The sequence below is a fragment of the Carcharhinus amblyrhynchos genome, chromosome 16 (assembly GCF_965287045.1).
Source record: "Carcharhinus amblyrhynchos chromosome 16, sCarAmb.v2.hapA, whole genome shotgun sequence".
In the NCBI taxonomy this organism is placed as follows: domain Eukaryota; kingdom Metazoa; phylum Chordata; class Chondrichthyes; order Carcharhiniformes; family Carcharhinidae; genus Carcharhinus; species Carcharhinus amblyrhynchos.
Genome location: NC_137339.1, coordinates 21,784,873 through 21,806,231, shown reverse-complemented (window position 1 = coordinate 21,806,231; position 21,359 = coordinate 21,784,873). Strand labels below are relative to the sequence as shown.

The 21,359-nt window shown below is 39.9% G+C and overlaps 1 protein-coding gene and 1 pseudogene across 1 annotated transcript in view; both read right to left on the bottom strand.

Annotated features, from left to right (window-relative positions):
- Positions 1-21,359, bottom strand: part of nol4lb (nucleolar protein 4-like b) — a 305,822-nt gene that overhangs the window by 276,366 nt on the left and 8,097 nt on the right. The gene's annotated exons all lie outside the window — the stretch shown is intronic.
- On the bottom strand, positions 5,609-5,728 carry LOC145354097 (5S ribosomal RNA; annotated as a pseudogene).

Below are 21,359 nucleotides of genomic sequence, written 5' to 3'. Positions count from 1 at the left end.
GGTGTGGCGTTGTGGAGGTGGTTCATAGAGGTACTCGACCAGGTAGGGAGGTATTTTCCTGGGGCCAAATGCTTCCAAAACTACATTTAGGGGTTCCTTTAAGGAATGCAGCAGGTTCGGCCTCTTTATGCCCAATATCAGTGGGTGGAATGTGCACACTTTACGCACCTCCATTTGCACCTCATAATCTTGTTGGGATTCGATGGACATCCTAGGTCCCTGATTTACACATTCCCCAAATACAACAGTCCTTATGATGTTGTCGCAAGAATGAGGGGGAGTTCAGCCCCTCCTAGCAGAGACGATGGAAGTTGCCACTCATGTCTTTTGCACGGATCCATCCTCACGATCTTTCAGCAGGCGGAATTCATAGAAGAATTCTGGTCAGGCGACACGTAGTATGTAAAATTAAGAAGCTAATTTATTATATCAAATACAAGTGACTTAACAGGAGAGTGTAGCCAGAATTTTCTCTTTCAAACTTTTTCCAAAGCACTTCATCGCAAGTGTGAAATGCACGACGTGGTTAGAATACTCATATTTAAACTGTCTTCTGGTCAGTCTCTCGTTGAACCTTAAATGTGTAAATCAACCCAATCCCTGCCGCGCAGTCTCTGAATTCACTCACTTCCTGACATATGTCCCTTTGTCTTCATGCTCGCAGGAAGGGCTGTCCCTCCGACTTCTCTCTAGCCATGGTTGTTTGATAGGTCTGTCAATTATATTGGCTATTGCCTTCCTCCACAAAGACCCCAGGAGTGCATGCATTCTCAGAAGGTGACCCAGTGCAGTTGCATACATACTCCAATGCTTCGCAACTGTAGATGTGAATGTCTGGTGGCAGTCTGGGAGAAGCTAATGAATTCCATATTGTCCATGTATGTGGATAACATCTACAGTATTGCCTGGTTATTAACATATCAATCTTCGTTTGTTTGGGCAGCAGAAGTATTTGGTTCTGAAGGATATTCAAACTGTGAATTGACTTTAATTTGAAACATTCATTTCCAAATTTGTTCTGTGAAAAAATGTCTCAAAATGCAACATCAAACACTAGTGAAGCAGGATGAGATTCCTTAGGGCAGTCTCACTCCACTCAGGTCATGCTTCACCCTTGATTTATGCTAGTATCAATGTAAAGCCCAAATTACCTTCCAACATTGTGTGCAAGCCATATAGTAGGAGAGGGTAACTGTTATCCAGCTATGTTGTATTCAAGTCAAACTAAAAGGTACCATCCACACTATGTGTAAACAATCTTTTTAAAAAATTATTTACTCCATCCTTAAAGTTACAAGGCCAGAGTGGACAAGGCAAACCCAAGTCCATTCCTTCCTTGGTCCAAAAACCAAATTCAAAATCCAAATGAATCCAATTCATGGTCCGCACAAGAGAGACAATCACAAAAAAAGCTGATGAGATAAGCCATTGCACCCCATCTTGATCTTCAGGTCGTCGTTGGTCACCGGTATAGTGCCAGAAGATTGGAGGTTAGCGAATGTTGTCCCATTGTTTAAGAAGGGGAACAGAGACTTCCCCGGGAATTATAGACCGGTGAGTCTTACTTCTGTTGTGGGCAAGGTTTTAGAAAAAATTATTAGGGATAGGATTTATAGTTATTTGGAGAGTAATGAATTGATTAGAGATAGTCAGCATGGTTTTGTGGAGGGTAGGTCGTGCCTTACTAACCTTATTGAGTTTTTTGAGAAAGTGACCAAAGAGGTGGATGGGGGTAAGGCAGTTGACGTGGTATATATGGACTTTAGTAAGGCGTTTGATAAGGTTCACCATGGAAGGCTTCTGCAGAAATTGCAGATGTATGGGATTGAGGGTGATCTAGGAAATTGGATTAGGAATTGGCTGGCGGATAGGAGACAGAGGGTGGTGGTTGATGGTAAGTATTCGACATGGAGTTCAGTTAGGAGTGGTGTGCCTCAGGGATCTGTTTTGGGGCCACTGCTGTTTGTAATTTTTATAAATGATCTGGATGAGGGTATAGTTGGGTGGATTAGTAAATTTGCTGATGACACCAAAGTCGGAGGTGTGGTAGATAGTGAGGAAGGGTGTCTTAGTCTACAGGGAGACTTGGACAAGTTGCAGAGCTGGGCCGAGAAGAGGAGGATGGAGTTTAATGCGGAAAAGTGTGAGGTAATTCACTTTGGCAGGAATAACGGTTGTGTAGAGTATAGGGCTAACGGTAGGACTCTGAATAGTGTGGATGAACAGAGGGATCTAGGTGTACGTGTACATAGATCCCTGAAAGTTGGGAATCAAGTAGATAGGGTTGTTAGGAAGGCATACGGTGTCTTGGCGTTTATTGGTAGGGGGATTGAATTTAGGAGCCGCAGCATCATGTTGCAACTGTACAAAACTCTGGTGCGGCCGCACTTGGAGTATTGTGTGCAGTTCTGGTCCCCACATTATAGGAAGGACGTGGAGGCTTTGGAGAGGGTGCAGAGGAGGTTTACCAGGATGTTGCCTGGTATGGAGGGGAGGTCCTATGAGGAGAGACTGAGGGATTTGAGGTTGTTTTCATTAGAAAGAAGACGGCTATGAGGGGACCTTATTGAAACATATAAGATGATTAGAGGTTTAGATAGGGTGGACAGTGATAGCCTTTTTCCTCGGATGGAGAAAGCTAGCACGAGGGGGCATAGCTTTAAATTAAGGGGTGGTAGTTATAGGACGGATGTCAGGGGTAGGTTCTTTACCCAGAGGGTGGTGAGGGATTGGAATGCCCTGCCTGCTGCAGTTGTAAATGCGCCTAGTTTGGGGGCATTTAAGAGATCCGTGGATAGGTTTATGGATGGTAAGGGTTTGGTTTAGGTTAGAGGGTCATTGTTTTTTAACCGGTCGGCGCAACATCGTGGGCCGAAGGGCCTGTTCTGCGCTGTAATGTTCTATGTTCTATCTTGGGCTTGATCTGACTCTTGATCTTAACCAAAAGGCTGTGAAGTAACCATTAATTTATGTCAAAAGTATGGAAAAGAAAACTTGACCATGATTATTCGAGCTTAAGTTAATGTCCAGAGTAGGAATCACCTCACATATTTGACTTCATATAATTAGTGGATAATTGCCCCAAAATATATTAATGTATTTGAAAATGACATTAGTTTTTGACTCCAACTATAATTGAAATATTTCATATTTGCACCAGTTTGTTTAGCTTCATTTATGATTATTTAATCTTTCTCTATTTGTTATTTCCATATTGTACTGAAAATACAAGCTATTTATTAAATTCTGCTGATAAATATGTCTTAAATTGAATAGTATGTTTTTTCTCTTAGAATATGCCAGACACATATAAGCGGTGAAATTCTCAGTAGAATATTGCAAAGGCTATCTAGAAATAATTAAAGGTTAAATTGTAATATACCAGTTAATCCTTCATCGTGGTATATCTTTGTAATAACAGGATAACAGTGGGCAGTCATTGAAAGTGGGGATCAGACTGAAATATTGAAAAACTAACAACTTGTATGAAGAACTTATTTCATGCACATGGGCTTGTGAACAATATTCACCTTGCATGATGAACATCTAACTTTTTTTGTTAAAGAGAAAATACATGGCACTTACATTGGTCATGATGTAGATATGCCAGCGTTGGACTGGGGTAAACACAGTAAAAAGTCTGACAACACCAAGTTTAAGAGAACTCTCCATTCACCTGACAAAGGGACTAACCCCGAAAGCTAGTGATTGTACTATCAAATAAATCGGTTGGACTTAAACCTGGTGTTGTCAGACTTTTTACTGTACTTACACTGGTCTACATATTTAATATTGTTTACTGTATGAACAGGAGTGCATACCCTGGGGATCTATGGTCAGTTTCCATCTTGGTGGTTTAGATAATTTGACAATTGCAAAATTGCAGCAAACCAATAAAGATACAAAATCAGACAAATGTAGATTTCAACATATGAACATATTAAAAGGAGAATAAAATTATTTTTAAAAATTATAAAATACATTTGTTTAATAAAAGAAAATTAGAGATAGTGGGGTGGAAGTTTCACTTCAGATGCAACCAACAATCCAGACCCTTTCTGCCTCTAAAGATGGATGTTAAACATTACACAACATTACTTGCCAAAGCATTCTCCTTGTGTCCAAACTAACATTCCTTCCTCAGCTAATTGGTAATACATCTCACTGATATTACATAGAAACTGGATGTAACATTTGCTCACATAACAACAGTATGAAGGATATACTATCATACATAAATACAATGAGTAAAGATCAAAATAATCAACAATCCTTTCAAAATAAATTTTCAGATATAAAAAGGAAGGGACTGACATCCTTTGTGGGTGATGGCAGTGGGACGGGACGGGACGGGACGGGGGGGGGGGAGGAGATGGTTTCCACTCCATTCAACTACCCTGAATTTCAGCTCATATGCACATTTGAAACAAACAGATACTGTCTGCAATATATAAATGGGATCAAGAGGGAGATGATGGTGCAATGGGAATGTTATTGGACTGGTAATCCAGCAAGGAAGCCTTAAAACTGGAAAGACACTGCGGGATGTCTCATTTGTGCCATTGAAGTTGCTGGAAATGATTGCTTTACCCGGATCTTTTTAAAGCAGGAGGCAATTGATCTCAAAGAATATATTTTCTTGAGAACTGAATGCCAGATGAGACAAAGAGCCTATCCAAATGCAGCATATTAGCACAATGCAGCAATTCAAATGTGAGGACTAAATAAACAATCTTCAAATTTAATTTTTGCAATCTTTTTTACAATTTGTTGAAGTTTGTGATATGTGCCTGAATGAAACGACCATCTGTCTTTCAAAATCTATCAAAGTCTGACCATGCCCCCTAATACATATCTAATGGATCACAATTCTTATAAATTTCACCCATGAAGATTAGTAAAGAGCCAAATCTGCAATATCCAACTGACAGGCATCTAGCTCGCAAAAACAAAATTCCTTCTCATTTTACCTTTGTTAGGAAGTCACAATGTCAAAGCCAATCAGTACCCTGTTTTCTGTTCAGTAAGGGCGTAACCCATGTTTGCATATCCACTTTATTTTTCGAATGGACATAAGTTTTAGATTCAGAGAACATTTGTAGGTAGTCATATCCTGACAATTTAAACTTGCTCTCAATCTGTACAAATGTAACTCAGATTAAAATCCATCTGAAAAAAAAGTCTTCATTTCCAATCTTCAACTTTAGTCAACCCATTCTGAAGCCAAATGGTGAGGAAGGAAACTAAGCATCGATCTTTACTTAACAGTAAAGATTTATTTATTTACAGACTTATTTACAGAATGCAGCATTATAAATGTCTGCCTCCTCCCCAACACCACCAAATGTCCCAGTAGTACCTATTTACTGCTTTGAGTAAGCCAATGGAGCAAAATAAACTAATTGACAGATTAACTAATTAAATTGAGAGCCCTTAAAGGAGCACATATACCCTATTTATAGTCTATTTTAATAAAAAAATCAGTAAATCAAATTAATGAGAGGGATGACAGACCCTGGCGGGACACTGCAGCAGAAATGAAGATTGCCTGCTCATCAATTGTGTGGTAGAATGAATGGTGACATGAGCAGCCTCTGCTGGCAAAAGGACCCTACTGCACCTGATATTTTTCAGGTGGTCTCCCATCCAAGTACTAACCAGGCCTAAGTCTGCTTAGTGTCAGTGATCAGATAAGATCAGGCATTTTCTGACTAGAGTGGCTGTAGGCAAGTCTTTCTTTATACGCTTTTTACTGTTACAAAAAAGCAGCAAAAATGAAAGGGATAATAGCCCTTGGTGGGGCACTGTAACTAAAACAAAAACCTGAAAGTCTCTCTTTATATGTACTCAAGATACTTAATCAATCAATGCCTTCCACTTATATATCCCCAACCATAATAATACAATGAATACATAATTAGCACATTGTTAATCAACTTGCTATCAACTGTGGCTCAGAATCAGAAACTCCAGTGCAGTACCAAGGGAATATTACACTGTTGGAGGTGCAATCTCTCAGGTGAGACTTTAAACTGAGACCCTAAATGCCCTCACAGATGGACGTTATGGATCCCATGGCACAATTTCCAAAGAATGGCAGGGGAGTTATCCCTAGTATCCTGGCAGTTCCTCAATCAGCATCACAGAAATATGATCCAATCATTATCATAATGCTATTTGAGATTTCTTACTGTGTATGAATTTGCTGTCACATTTCCTGTATGACAACAGTGACTACACTTCAAATGTATGTTCTTGGATGTAAAGAACTTTATGGGCTTTGGTTTCAAAAGGTGTAAATAAATAAGAAACATGTTGTATATATGCAATGCAAGTATTTCATTTTTCAAATAAAATTCATACAACACAAATAGCAGGAAATTACTTTTGTGTCTGCTGAGGTCCAAACCACATTAGCAAATATCCAGATCACAATTAGCATGCTCACATTACCAGATACTTCAGTAATGTACATAGATGTGCCCATTATCAATTTAAATCAATTAACCAATCCAGATAGCTTGAAAACAGCAGAATTTATTTAAACATAAGAACTAAGAGAAGGAGGAAGAAATTCAGTCCCTTGAGCCTGCTCTGCCAATTAATATGATCATAGAATCTCTATAGTGCAGAAGGAGGCCATTTGGCCTATCAAATCTGCCCCGACCACAATCCCACACAAGTCCTATTCCTGTAACCCCACATATTTACCTTGCTAACGCACCCCCCCCCCACCTTGGTCAATTTAGTATGGACAATCAACCTAACCTGTACATCTTTGATCATGGCTAATCTAATCTAATCTCAGTCTCATCTCCATCTTCCTGCCTGCTCCCCATAATTCTTCATCTCACTACTAATTAAAAACCTATCCACCTCCTTAAATTTGTTCAGTGTTCCAGCGTCCACTGCACTCTAGAGTAGAGAATTCCACAGATTCATGGTCCTTTGAGTAAAGTAATTCCTCCTCATTTCTATTTTAAAGCTGCCACCTCTTAGCCTAAAACTATGGCCTCTCATTCTATGTCCAACAAGGGGAAACATCCACTCTATGTCTACCCTGTTAATCCCCTTAAGCATCTTATATGCCTCAATTTGATCTCCTCTCATTCTTCTAAACTCCAGCAAGTATAGGTCTAAACTGTTCAATCTCTCTCATAAGACAAGATCTTCATCCCTGGAATCAATCTGGTGAACCTTCTTTGAACTACCTCTAATGCATTTAGTGCATTAATGGGGACCAAAACTTTGTGTAGTCTTCCAGATGTGGAAGCCAACAATGTCCTATACAGTTGCAATATCACTTTCCTACTTTTGTATTCTATTCAGTTTAGTTCAGTTGGATGGACAGCTGGTTAGAGACACTAACAGTGTGGGTTCAATTCTCTACCAGCTGAGGTTATTCGTGAAGGCCCACTTTTTCAACCTTGCCCCTCACCTGAGATGTAGTGATCCTCAGGTGAAATCACAACCAGTCAGTGTCTATGGTTATCTGGGGCTATGGTGACTTTGTTTTTATTCTATTCCATTAGCAATGAATGCCAAAATTCCAACTGCCTTCCTTATTACCTGCTTCACTGCGTACTAATTTTCTGCAATTCATTCATGAGAATACCCAAATCCCTCTGCACCAAAGTATTTTGAAGTTGCCTTTTTATTCTTCTGACCAAAATGGATAAGCTCACATTTCTAAGCATTAAATTCGATCTGCCAAATTTTGACCTAACCTATCCATATCCTTTATAAATTTCTTATTTCCTTATTGCAACTTGCTTTCCCACCTATTTTAGTGTTATTTGCAAATTTTGCTATAGTACATTCTATCCCTGCATCCAAGTCATTAATATAGATTGTAAATAGTTGGGACCCTGACACCTAATCCTGTAGAACACCACAAGTTAAAGCTTGCCAGCCAGAAAAATAACATTTATCCCCTCTCTCTGTTTTCTGTTGGTTAGCCAATCCTTTAATATGTTACCCCAACTCCATGGAACCTTTTGTGCAGCACCTTATCAAATGCCTTCTGCAAGTCCAGGTATATCACATCTACAGTACTCCAATTCTCCACTTTGCTCGTTACATGAAATAAACAAATCACAGATGTGCAGCATTTGTTTGTACAGGATGATAGGTGTGTATTTGTATGAATGCTACAGATTTCATATCTTTAAACAAAAACAAACTTTTTTTGTAAAAGAAAATTAAACCAAGTAAGTACCATTAATTAAACACAATAGTTTGTAAAGACTGTTCTGTAAGCTTAGTTCCACTTTTTACTTGCACTTGCACCATCCCTGTTTCTCCCCACCCCAGCCTCCCCGTTCTCAAGAGTTCCCTTATGTTATCAAATCTTGGGGCTTCTGTCACTGTTTCTGTGACTAACCCAAAAGGTATGCTACAGCCCTTCAGAATCTACTTCATCTTAGTGTTCCAGCTATTCCTCCCAGGTAAGATTCTATGGGAAATCTCCCATTATCTTTGGCTACGCAGCTCTCCACATTTTCCTTTACCAACCTCATGACTGTGGATGTGTCAGCTCCTTGTTCAGGTTGCCAGCTGATAACCAATAGCTCTCCCACAGCTTCCCAAGCTAACTCTGCTGACCTCTCTGCCACAAGGCTCTGTGAGGACCACTATTGCTCCTGTCAGATCCCAAACTGAACTGCTTGCCCCAATTTAACTGACCGGAAAAAGTGGTCTGAGGGGACACTTTCTCTGCTATCAATATCGAGAGAAGCTGCTATCACGAAGAGGGATCTGGATGGAAGTAGCTACCAGTGCAAGGGATATGAAAAGAAGCTGATGTTGTCACTTCCCTTGTGAAAAATGGATATTGTTGTTTCTTGGATGGACATAGTTGGATGTTTTGTTTGTTCTAATTAAAAGCTGTTATTTCCCTGACAGCCAAAGACCAAGTTATAACCTTGACAGGAAAATTCTCGGTTGCTAGCTACAAATATATTGGAAGGAAAGTGTTTCTGAGAAAAACGTTGGGGGGATGAGCAGCAGTGGAAAGCAGTGGAAGAGAAAAGCTGGTACCACTACCTGAAAATAACATACTGCATTGATTTTGAACTTTATTTCATTCAAGATTGCCCATAAGGGTGATATGTAACAAATCGTTGCTTAAAGATTTTTCGTTAAAAGCATTTGTTTTAATTTTAAATCAAGATGTTTTCTTTGTTTTTTTATCTTTGATGATGTTTTGTTTTTAAGTTGTTTTATATTCAGTAGATTTAAGAATAATTAATAGACTTTTTATTCAGTTAATCAATTTAATGGAATACAGAGATGAAATGCTATTTAAATATTATTATGTTACGATCCTGTTAGGGAATCTTAATGTTTAAAGAAGTACTCCAAACACACAGGAATTAACCAGCAGAACTATGTGACAGATTTCATATCTTTAAACAAAAACAAACTTTATTGAATGTAAAAAAGAATTAAAGTAAGTACTATTAATTCAACACTATAGTTTATAAAGACTTATGCTGTAAGTTTAGTTCTACTTGTTACTTCTACTTGCACTACCACCCCCTGCCCACCATCCCCCCCCTTATGTTATCAAATCTTGGGGTTTCAGTCATTGTTTCTGGGATTAACCCAAAAGGTATGCCACAGCCCTTCAGGATTAACTTCATCTTAGCATTCTAGCTATTCCTCCTGGTGAGATTCTATGGGAAACCATATGGCTCTCCACCTTTGCCTTTACCAATCTCATGACTGTGGATGCCTCAGCTCATTATTCAGATGGACAGCTGATAATCAATTGCTTTCCCACAGCTTCCCAACCTAGTTCTGCTAACTGCTTTCTGCCAGAAAGCCCTGTGAGGACCACTGCCCCTGTCAGATTCCAAACTGAGCTGCTTGCCTCAGTCAACAAACACTCACAGATACACCAAACAAAAGGACTTTCTGACCAAGGCTGAATCAATCTCTTGATGGCAAGATGACAATCATGGTGTGTTCCTAAATAGAAATGCAAGATTTTAATTCCAAAGCTTTTCTTGATTCTGGGAAACCATATGAACAATTTATACGCTTAATGGAGTTTTATGATCATCTTTCCCAGATTGAAAGCTTTTAGCTTATTTTTTCAAAGTAACAATAGACAATCTATAGGTGAAGACCTAGAAATGGATCAGATATGCTTCAGTGTTTACACTTCAACTCCAAACTTGCAAGATGAACATTTGTCAACTTTTAACTATAACTAACTCCAAGCTTGCTTGAATTGCACTTATTTCAGGATTGCTAATGTGACACTGTTGTGCCTTTATGAAATGTATATTAATCATGTTTGTCTGCAGTTCTTTTTAGAGGGCCTGGCCTTTTTTGGTTGTTGGATACCATCTGTATCCATATCTTTTATGGTTGTTGTAGCAAGATAATTGCAGCAATGTTTATTTTTAATTTGGACCTAATGGATGTCCTGGAGTTTATGAGTCTTTTGTATTATCTGATTTGCGACTGATTTACAGGTCAAGGTCAGATGGTTTCTTCACAGGGAAAATCCAAAACTCACTTTCAGTTTAGTTAGAAGCTGTTTGGAATCCAGACTGAAAACAGTGTTTGTGTCTCTCTCGCTGGTATTGGAAATTTAGCTCTTGATGGCTGGCTAGCTAGTAACGAAAGGCAAGGATTTCCTCTGTCTCTTGAGGTTGTTGAACATTCCAGGATTGAAAGGCCTCAGCATTTTCAACTCAACGTCCAAAGGAATAAACCACAGTAGGGGTTGCAATGCTTATGTTCTGTGCTAAGCCAAAACCAGGGTGTATGTTTGTAAGAATGTTTATGTTGGAACAGTTTAGTTGGCTATTAAGGTTTATACAATATTATGTTGTTTCTTTCTTGGTAAAATTTATTGCTAATTGTCTTTTTATTTGTTAACTGTAATCTTAAATAAATTTGTTTTACAAAGGCTCCCTTGTGTGTCATTGGAATTATAGCTGGAGTGACTTACCCATACCAAATTCAAAGTGCAAAACTTATGGTCTAGGCTGTCTTTATAAAACACCTTGGAGTTTCTGACCTGAATTGTAACACGAATCACAGTGTTTCAATCTGATGCCCTCACTTGTCTATAGTTAAACCTTTAGTCCCTAACACTAAAATTTGTATCCTAAAACATGTGAGTTATGATGAGCTAGATATCTGCAACAGTTAGGACTGTTGTCTGTTACAACTATCAGATGAATGGCAGTCATTTTAAAATAATATTAGTAAAGATGTTAGCCGGAATTCTCCCAAAAGATCTAAGTGTCGAAAACTGGAATAACTCACACTTTTGTTTTCAGTGGGAGTTCAGTGAAGAATCTTCCACACTCTGTGCATTGCAGAGACCACTACTGTAAAGATCATTAAAAACTCGGGAGGAGGAACATATTCACACCAGGGAGGCTTAAATCAGCGTGTTGGGTAAGCCACTGTGCATGTGCCGATCCGCATTGACGGCCTTCCAATTGCTGGCCAGCTCCATGACCCCTCCACCAGTGCACCTACCCCCACCCCCCACCCCCACTGCCCGATCACTGGTCCCGCAACCATTCTTGGGCCCAACTCCAACACCTGCTCCCCCCCACGCACCAGATCTCCATAAGTTACTGCCCTGCAATCCTGACCCACCCCCCCACAGACTTCCCCAGTGGTCCTGACTTGCACAGCAGTCCCATCAACCCCAGCAGTCCTGACCCCTTCCTGCAGTACCGACCCGCCAAGCAGTCCCAACCCCACTCCACAGTGCCAACTTCCACCTGTAGTCCCGAACACCCCAGCCAACGTCCCCTGCCCCAGCACATCCCGATCACTGGCCTACCATCTTGCCCTGCCGATTTCCCCGAGGCCTCGCTCCCTAGGCCCCCTCTCTAGGCCCTACCCCCACATGCCCTGCCTCTGGGTTCCATTCCCCTTTGCCCTGCCCCTAGGTCCTGCCCCATGTGCCCCACTTCCTTGATATTTCCCCATTCTTGATGGGCAGTGCCAAGATGCCCCCTGGGCATTGGCAAGTTGCCCCTTGGACAATGCCAGGCTGCCATTGCCCAAGGGCCACCCCACCCTGCATGTGCCCAAACCTGTGGCGGTCCCCCTTCACTCCAGCGGGGTCAGGCCTATAACTCTCCAAAGGAGCTACTGTTAACCCCGCTGGAGTGAAATACTCCTAGCAGGGCAGGAGAGGCTAGACATCAACCCCTTGGCCTGCTAACTGGATTTAAAATATATGGTAATATTAATTACCGTAATTAATGCATTTCCCTGCTGATTTCCAGCATGGAGTTGACACTGCCGGAAATCCAGTGCTGGGAGATGTGAGCATGGATCCCATGCATCAAGCACCACTGGAATTTCCCAGCCCCTTGTACAAAAAAATTATCACAGCGAAATAGGAGAATTGCTCCTGTTCTGTGTAATAATTTAAGATTCAATTGTTTGTTTTATCTGTCCACTCAAAACTATATAATAAGAATACAAAACTGCAAAATATCTAAAATTAATATCTCAGTGACTGCAGCTTATTATATTGCACTATTGCAATTTAATATTTGTAGCTCTGAAAGTAATATTCCTAAGTTTTAATTATGATGCACTCATACATTTCTCAGCTTGATAAGTAAGGATTTAAACAATTAAGTGTATATGAATTTTAAAAGTTACAGGTTTTTAATCACTAGAACACATAATCGATTTTTTCTTAGCTATGGGAATGAGGTGACTGATCCATGCGCTTTACCAACTTCCCTTCCCCAAGTTCTTCTTTTGGTCTCATTTTTAAAATGGCCAAACCTTACTGGAACATGGCCATCTTGTGACACAACCCATCTTTTAGACAATTCCCCTCATCCTTAAGCTTGAAAGTGTTTTATTCTGCAGGTAAATCTGGTCAGAAAGATAAGTAGAGAGAGAAAGAAAGATTTGGTTAGAAACAAGATGTACTCAAAAACTAAGAACGATATCCAATGCACCTTTATTTAAATCAACTTTGGCACTCGTGTACCATTTTTCTCTATTAGATCTCAATCGACTTTCAGTGAGATCTTTAACAGGAAAAAAAAGTTACATTTTAAAATGTTAACAAAATTGTAACAAATTACTACCTGTGTGAATGAGAATCTGTCATTTAAATTGTTCTTTCTTCTGAGCTGAAGAGGTCAAGAGAATTGTAATTATATAAATATCATCATCAAAAAGGTGCTTGTACTGTTTAAGTAATAGTCTGAACAATCTGTGCCAAGTTTAATTTGCAAAAAAAGTGCAAATAGAGGAATATAGACTGCAGTGAGGGTGAGGATGAGCTGCCATTCTTATGGGGATAACTGCCTAGCAGTGCAACTCATCCAGCAACCCATGGTGATTTTCTATTCACGGGCCATTGTGTCCTTGTCACCGTTTGCTGAACGATTTATGCATTGGTGCCTCCTTCTGTACAGTAACCATTCTGTGATTCTGGAATGGGGCAGGTATTAAATTTGCCATAATTTGGGCTGTTGATTATTGGCCATTCCCTCCATTTCCCGGTCCCTCACACATCCCACACAGTCAGCAGCAATGACCTCACTTGCACTACACTGAGATTTTGGCATGCCTTAATAGTGTACAACTTCATAGATGCTTCAGTGTGATATTTTGTACACATTGCCAGATGTCAGCTATTTCATGCAGCCACTGTGTTTTGGAACCGTCTAGTAGTACAAATAATTCAAACCCATTTTTTAAATACTTGAGAATATGCCAAAAGGAATATAGGCAATTTTAGCATGTCCTTGCCTTAGGACATGGTGTATAGGCTTGTCCAAATTTGACAATCTGAAAATTGTGGCTGGTTCCTATGATAAGAGGTTTTATAAATTGCTTATTTTTTAAAGATAAAGTTATCACTGTAAATACAACACTCCTAATTTATATTTGAGATTTTCCTTAAAATTAACTATATTTTTATTGATTGAGTAAATATTTACATTTAAATCCATGCTCCAATTCCTGCATTATTTTTCGGCTTTCTTAAGATTCTCACAAATCACTCCCTAACAACGAACATGAAAAAGACACTGTTAGTTGTCTTCTCCTTTGTCCAGGCTATCTGCCAGTGTAATACAGAATGTTCTGACCTGTGATTTTCCTTCCTCTCTAGGGAAGTGCCTGTCCTCCTTACCTTCTTTCAGAGGATACAATTATGACTGAGCAATTACTAAGTAATGATTGAATTGGCCAATGTTGTACCAAACTGCTCTTTAAATGTGAAAATATATTAACCAGAAACTATAACATTGTTAGCATTGATTCTGCAGCAAGTATGAGTCAACAACTTGATAAATGCCAAATAAAAACTGTGGTTGACATTTAGTTTGAATGATTATTAACAGCAAAAATATAATGAAAAATAATTTACCTATGAAATGAGCGTGAACTTCATAAAATCTCTACAGCGCAGAAGGAGTGCATTTGGCCCATCAAGCCTGCACTGACAACAATCCCACCCAAGCCCACTCCACTAGTCCCCCTGACACTAAGGGGCAATTTTGCGTGATTAATCAGCCTAACCTGTACATCTTTGGAGTGTGGCAGGAAACCAGGGCACCCGGAGGAAACCCATGTAGACATGGGGAGAAAGTGCAGATTCCATAGACAGTGACCCGAGGCCTCAATTGAACCCGGGTCCCTGGCACTGTGAGGCAACAGTGCTAACCACTGTGCCAGCAACTTAAGGCTATTCATATATTGTGGGGAGTACTTTGAAAGCAGTATCAAACTATGGTGGTCTACATATTGCCCCATGCCAGGCAAAGCACAACTCTACATATTCACACTTCCTCTACATACGCATAGAGCCTTGCCAACCATGGTTCAAACACCACTAAAATTCCGAAACCTAATAAAGAGCTGACTGTCCAGTTTCCTTGGAAATGTGAAAATTACACACTACTAGACAGTATTTACAGCTCAGAAACAAAGCCATTCGGCTCAACAGAACTATGCAGGTGTTAATGTTCCACATAAGCCTCCTCTCACTTTTCTTCATGAAAACTGCCCTTTTCCTTGCAGCCTCATTTGCTTACTTAACTTCCCTTTAAATGCATCTTTGCCACTTGATTCACCTACTCCTTGTCAAAGCAAGTTGTGCATTCTCAACAATTTCTGGGTAAAAATGTTTCTCTTGAATTCCTTGTTGGGTGTACTAGTACCTTACATGCACCCCTTGTTCTGATCACCCCTACAGGTGGAAGCATCTTCTCCATTTCTACTCCATCAAGCCCTTTCAATATCTTAACAATCTCTATCAGATCACTCCCTTCCTTTGCGAGAGAAGAGCCCCAGCCTGTTCAACCTTTCCTTTTTTCAGTTTGTTCCTGGGATGTGGATGTCATTAGCTAGGCCAGCATTTACTGCACATTCCTATTTGCCCTTGAGAAGGTGCTATTGGATACAGGCTGGAATCTTCTGGCTGTCTACACCAGTGGGATTCTCTGGTCCCACTGCAGTGATGATGTGGGTATGCCGGCGTTGGACTGGCGTAAACACAGTAAAAAGTCTGACAACACCAGGTTTTAGTCCAACCTATTTATTTGATAATATACTCGCAAGCTTTCGAGGGGTTACCCTCTTCGTCAGGTGAATGGAGAGTTCTGGCCTCAGACAGAGCATATAAAGCTTTATGTGCTTTATATGCTCTGTCTGAGGCCAGAACTCTCCATTCACCTGACGAAGAGGGTAACCCCTCGAAAGCTTGCGAGTATATTATCAAATAAATAGGTTGGACTAAAACCTGGTGTTGTCAGACTTTTTACTGTGCCCACTGCAGTGAACAGAGATTTCACTAAAAACCAAAATCTCCGTCCTCACTTACAGTGGCAACAAAGCTAGATTGGCTAGAAAATTCCCACCATAATCTCTGAGTTCTACTATCATTTTAGCACTTTTTGCACCTCCTCAATGCTTCTAGATCTTATTCTATGATACTGAGGCCAGAACTGTTCACAGTACTCCAAGTATGATCTAATCGGCACAGTAGCACAGCAGTTAGCACTGCTGCTTCACAGCACCAGGGACCACGGTTCAATTCCTGACTTGGGTCACTGTCTGAGTGGAGTTTGCACGTTCTCCCTGTGTCTGCGTGGGTTTCTCCCCACATTCTGAAAGACTGCTGGTTAGGTGCATTGACCTGAACAGGTGTTGGAATGTGGAGACTAGGGCAATTTCACAGTAACTTCATTGCAGTTTAATGTAGGCCTTACTTGTGATTAATAAATAAACTTTTTTTTCAAGTTTCTATAGAAGTTTAACACAACTTCTCTGTTTTTCATTTCTACTCTCCTCTAGAAACGAACCGCAGTGATTTTTTTAAATGGCCTTACAAACTTGCATTACTACTTTTAGTAGTTTGTGCATCTATGTCCCCAATGCCTTCTACCCTTCCATCCTATTTAGACAATTATCTACCAAGGACCATCTTATTCTTCCAACCAAAATATACCACCTCGTACTTATCTGTATTTAAGTTCGATTGTCAATTACACATCCATTCTGCAAGATGGCTAGATGAATTCCTGGAAACACTGTTCCAGATGTAACATCCAACAACTGGGAGGTGATGGCCTACTATTAATCCAGAAACTCAGCTAATGTTCTGGGAACCCAGGTTCATATATTTCCATGGCAGATGGAAGAATTTGAGTATCAGGAAGAATATTTGGAATTAAGAATTTACTGATGATCATGAAAACCATTATCAATTGTCAGAAAAACCCACCTAGTTCACTAATGTCCTTTAGGGAAGGAAATCTGCTGTCCTTACCCAGTTTGGCTTACATGTGACTCCAGTGTCAAGGCAATGTGGTTGACTCTCAACTGTCCTCAGGCAACTAGGGATGGGCAATAAATGTTGGCGTGTCCCAGGAATGAATAAAAAACTGTAAGATGATGTCTTGTGTTTGGGAATCAGAATAGGATCTGATTTGTGGCTTGGTAGACTCATCGTTTTAGACTGCCTTTTCCCCATGGAACTTATTTCTTCCTGCCGCAACTCTACTTTGTCTTCCCTTGTCCAGCCTGTTCTGATACACTCAAAAACTTTGCACCATATTAAAAGGTGGCTCAACTGTTTATCTAAATAATACATGACATTCGGTCAAATCACTGCAATGTTCTGACCCACAATCCTATATAAGTTCCTTGTTTACTGTGCTGATCTAAAAGAACTGTTATCTATCATTTTTAATTAAAATAATGCAAATAAAACAACATCAGAAATAAAGCAAGAAGCATTATTGTATTCTAATTTTCTTTTTTATTTGTTTATGGGCATCGCTGGCTAGGCCAGCATTTATCCCTGAGGATAGTTAAGAGTCACCACATTGCTGTGGATTTGGAGTCATATGTAGGCCAGTCTGGGTAAGGATGGCAGATTTCCTTCCCTAAAGGATATTGGTGAACAAGATGGGTTTTTATGACAATCAACAATGGTTTTATGGTCATCATTAGATTTTTAATTCCAAATTTTTATTGAATTCAAATTTTACCATCACTGTGGTGGGATTTGAACCTAGGTCCTCAGATCATTACCCTGGGTCTCTGGATTACTATATCACTATGCCATTGCCTCCCCATAGTAAGCTGCAAGCTGGAAATTTCCAATGGTATTAGTGGACAAATGCTTAACACAATCCAATAAAATCATTTTCTCCACTGTTGAACATAGATACTAACCATATACTTTGAATGGTTTAAAGTGACTGCTAAAACAATGACAAAAATATCATATTATTTCCAAGATGATACATTTGGGATGACATGGTGGCATGATAGTTAGCACTGCTGTCTCACAGCCTTGGTTGACTGTGCAGAGTTTGTACATTCTACCCATGTCTGTGTGAGTTTCCTCTGGGTGCTCCACTTTCCTCATACAGTCCAAAGATGTGAAGGTTAGGTGGATTGGCCATGCTAAATTCCCCTTTGTGTCTCAAGATGTGTAGGTTAGAGGGATTTGCGGAGTAAATATGTGGGGGTATGGGGATAGGGCCTGGGTAAAATGCTCTGTCAAGGAGTTGGTGCAGATTTGATGGACTGAATGGCCTCCTTCTGCACTGTAGGGATTGTATGATTCAATGATTTTCTTTAAATAAGGGAAAGAAATTAAAATCAGAACAAAATACCATGGTTGCTGGAAATCTGAAATAAAAACAAAAAATGCTGGAAGTACTCTGATCTGGCTGAATATGTGAAGTGAGAAAAAGAATTAGTTCTATAACCTTTCATCAGAACTGAGAAGAGTTATGAAATGTAATTGATTTTGAGCCAGTATCAAGGGAAAAGTGGGAAGAAGCACAAAAGAGAAGGTTTGTGTTGGGTGGAGGGCATGAGAGATTAAATGATAAAAGGTTTAATGATGCAAAGCCAAAGAGAGTGGAAATGGTACAAGAAAATATGTGCCTGGAGGAAGTATGAATAGCAGGACAGTATCTGTCTAACATAAACTGAATCAATTAAGAAAGGAATAAGAGAAAAAATTAAACCAGCAAAAAAAACCTGAACAAATTGGGGGCAGACGTTATGATCTAAAATTATTGAACTCAACGTTGATTCCCGAAGGCTGTAAAGTGCCCAGCCGAAAGATGAAGTGCTGTCTCTCAGGCTTTTGCCTGTCTTTATTGGAACTCTGTGGCAGACCAAGGACAGAAATTAAGAAAATTAATTCTCCGTCTTACTCCTGCTCCAACCTTTCTGCCCATGGTCCACAACAGTGTTTCAATGAAGTTCAATTTAAGCTGGAGGAATAGCACAACACCTTTTGACTGGATACTTAATAACCTCCCGGACTCAACATGGCGTTCAACAATTTAGATCATAATCCGTACTCCCATTTTTTTCCTTTTTTTGAGGTTTGGTTCTCTCTTGTTTTTTAAATTTCTTAACGCGTTGTTCAGACAACAGCTGTCCCGCCGTTCACACATTCACCAGACATATATTTTATCTTTTTACTTGGTCTGTAACCACTACTTGTGGCTTGCACCATGCCATCTTAAGTCATTTAGTGTCTCCTGCCCTCCACCCTGCGCCCTTCCTTCAGCTCTTCCCCCACTTCCACCCCAACCCCACTTGCTCAGAACTTAAATTTATCTCTGATTTTTCTCAGTTCCGATGAAAGGTCACAGAATTTAAATGTAGACTTTGCTTCTCTTTCTCCAGATGCTACCAGACCTGCTGAGTACATCCACCCTTTTCTGTTTTATTTCCAAGATTTAAAGCCTGTCTTCATGTTTTGTAATGTCCATTAGGTTGGTTTGTTTTTAACCTTGCTGCTACCGGAATGGAATTATTAACTTCAGAACGAACTGCGGAGTTGGGGGCACCAGGAAGGATTGGGAAAGATTTGAATGGCATTTGGGTGAGCATTTAATGGGCCCGTGGCCATTTCTCTCTTTCCCCGCACTTTTTTCTAAGTCTCGCACTTCTGCCAGGACTGGGGATTGTTCCTTCATCCAAACAGAGGTATTTATGTCCTTCACGTATTTAATGGGCTTTGCAAAACAGCCTCTGAAAGCACAGGTCTAGAGAGAGGATAGCAGATCTGAAATGTCTGGTTGTCTTGGTTCGCCTCAATTGTTGCCTGACCGCCCTGAGTATTTTATGAACTTTTTCTGATTTTGTTTACGGCGTTCTTTTTGTCTATTTAGGCCAAGGTCCTGTCTAGACTATGAATATTGCATAATTGACGAAAATATAATTCCTTATCAACCTGGAAAAGCAACCGTCCGGGATGGAAAGACGTGAGGAATACAATTTATTTTTAATGTGTTTTTTTTAAAAATAATGCGCAATTATAATTTAAATTTTCATTGGCACTACTATGGAAATAGTGTCTCGTGTGTTTCATAGTTTCCTTTGGTTTATAATCACATTTTGAGTACCATTAACCAGCAACAACCATTTATTTATTCACTTTTATCTCTCCTCTCGGCCCCCCGCGTTCGCTGTTAACAGACCAATGTTGGGTTGTTTTGTTTTCTCCTCTGTCCTGTCACTCTGCCAGATTATTTTAAAACCTTTTTTGGGTGGCGATCAGGGGTATCATCTATCGGGGCCCTGGCGTACTTTCGGCCTGCCAACCTCGCCCCACTGCTGGATTTAGATGCTGGCATCTCCTCCACATGTGTTCAGTTAACTTCATTTTGGGCCCTTTGTCCTGATCATAGCCGTAAATGGAGCGCTGGGTTAAAAAAAAACACACACGGCCGTGAGCTGGGAATGGCAGGACTCCCATTAAAGTTAATTCCTGAAAAGGCGACTGGAGCCAAGTGCCTGGGTCCACTCTACCAGGCAGACAGGTAATGAGTGTCTCTATGGTAACGCCAGTGTCTAGATGAGAAGTAGGATCCTGGTAGGGCGAGCTCTAATCCCACAGCATGCACTGTACGGTGGAGCCTTGCAAAGGGCTGCTCCGAGCTGTAGTTCGATTTTCATTGTGGCTCGTCAGGTAGTCAAAAGAGGTGTATGAATATGATTGCCTACATTAAAAATTCAATCGATGTATTTTGAATAGATTTGTATATAGATCGAGGTAGCACGTTGCCATATAGTTCAATGTGAAATCGCTTTTATCTTCATGTGTTGAATCAAACTGAAAGGCAGACATGCATTACATAATCAGATGTGTGAATCAGTGCATAAAGGGGATAATAGTTTAACCTAAGATATATATTTAATCATGATACAAGTATGATAATGCATCTAAACACAGCACTAAATGATACAAGTATGGTAATATATCTAAAACAGCACATGATATAAGAATGATAATGTATCTAAACATCGTACTAAATAGTACAAAATTAATGCTGAAACAAAGTTATTCTTTAGGTATGGCTAAATAATTAGTTGAGTTGGTATTTGGCATGACCGAGGCCACTTATTTCCATTTCTCATAGCAAACGGATAGAAAAGAAGTCGAACTGGACTAATTTGGTTGTCGTTAACCAATGTGCCTAATTGCAATTGAGTGGGGAATCATGAAATAAGTTCCATGTCTGAATCCCAGAAAATTAAAATGACATTTGACTCTTCTAGCCATTATATATCGACGGAATCACGGAAAGAGAGACCCCAAACCATCAAAAACCTACAATAATAAAGCAGGGCATGCCTTATCCGGTCACAAAATTGTTGGCTGTACTCATTCTGTATCCGCAGGAAAGTATTTTCATCCTCTTTATTAAATAAACACCTGGATTTGAATTGACGTTTACACACATCATCTCAGTGACTTTTGAGTCCCTTCTATCTCAGACAAAACACGAGCCCTTCTTCAAGCATAATTTCCTTTTATCCAACAACTAAATGACATTGGATCACATGTCAAAGCTGTCCCT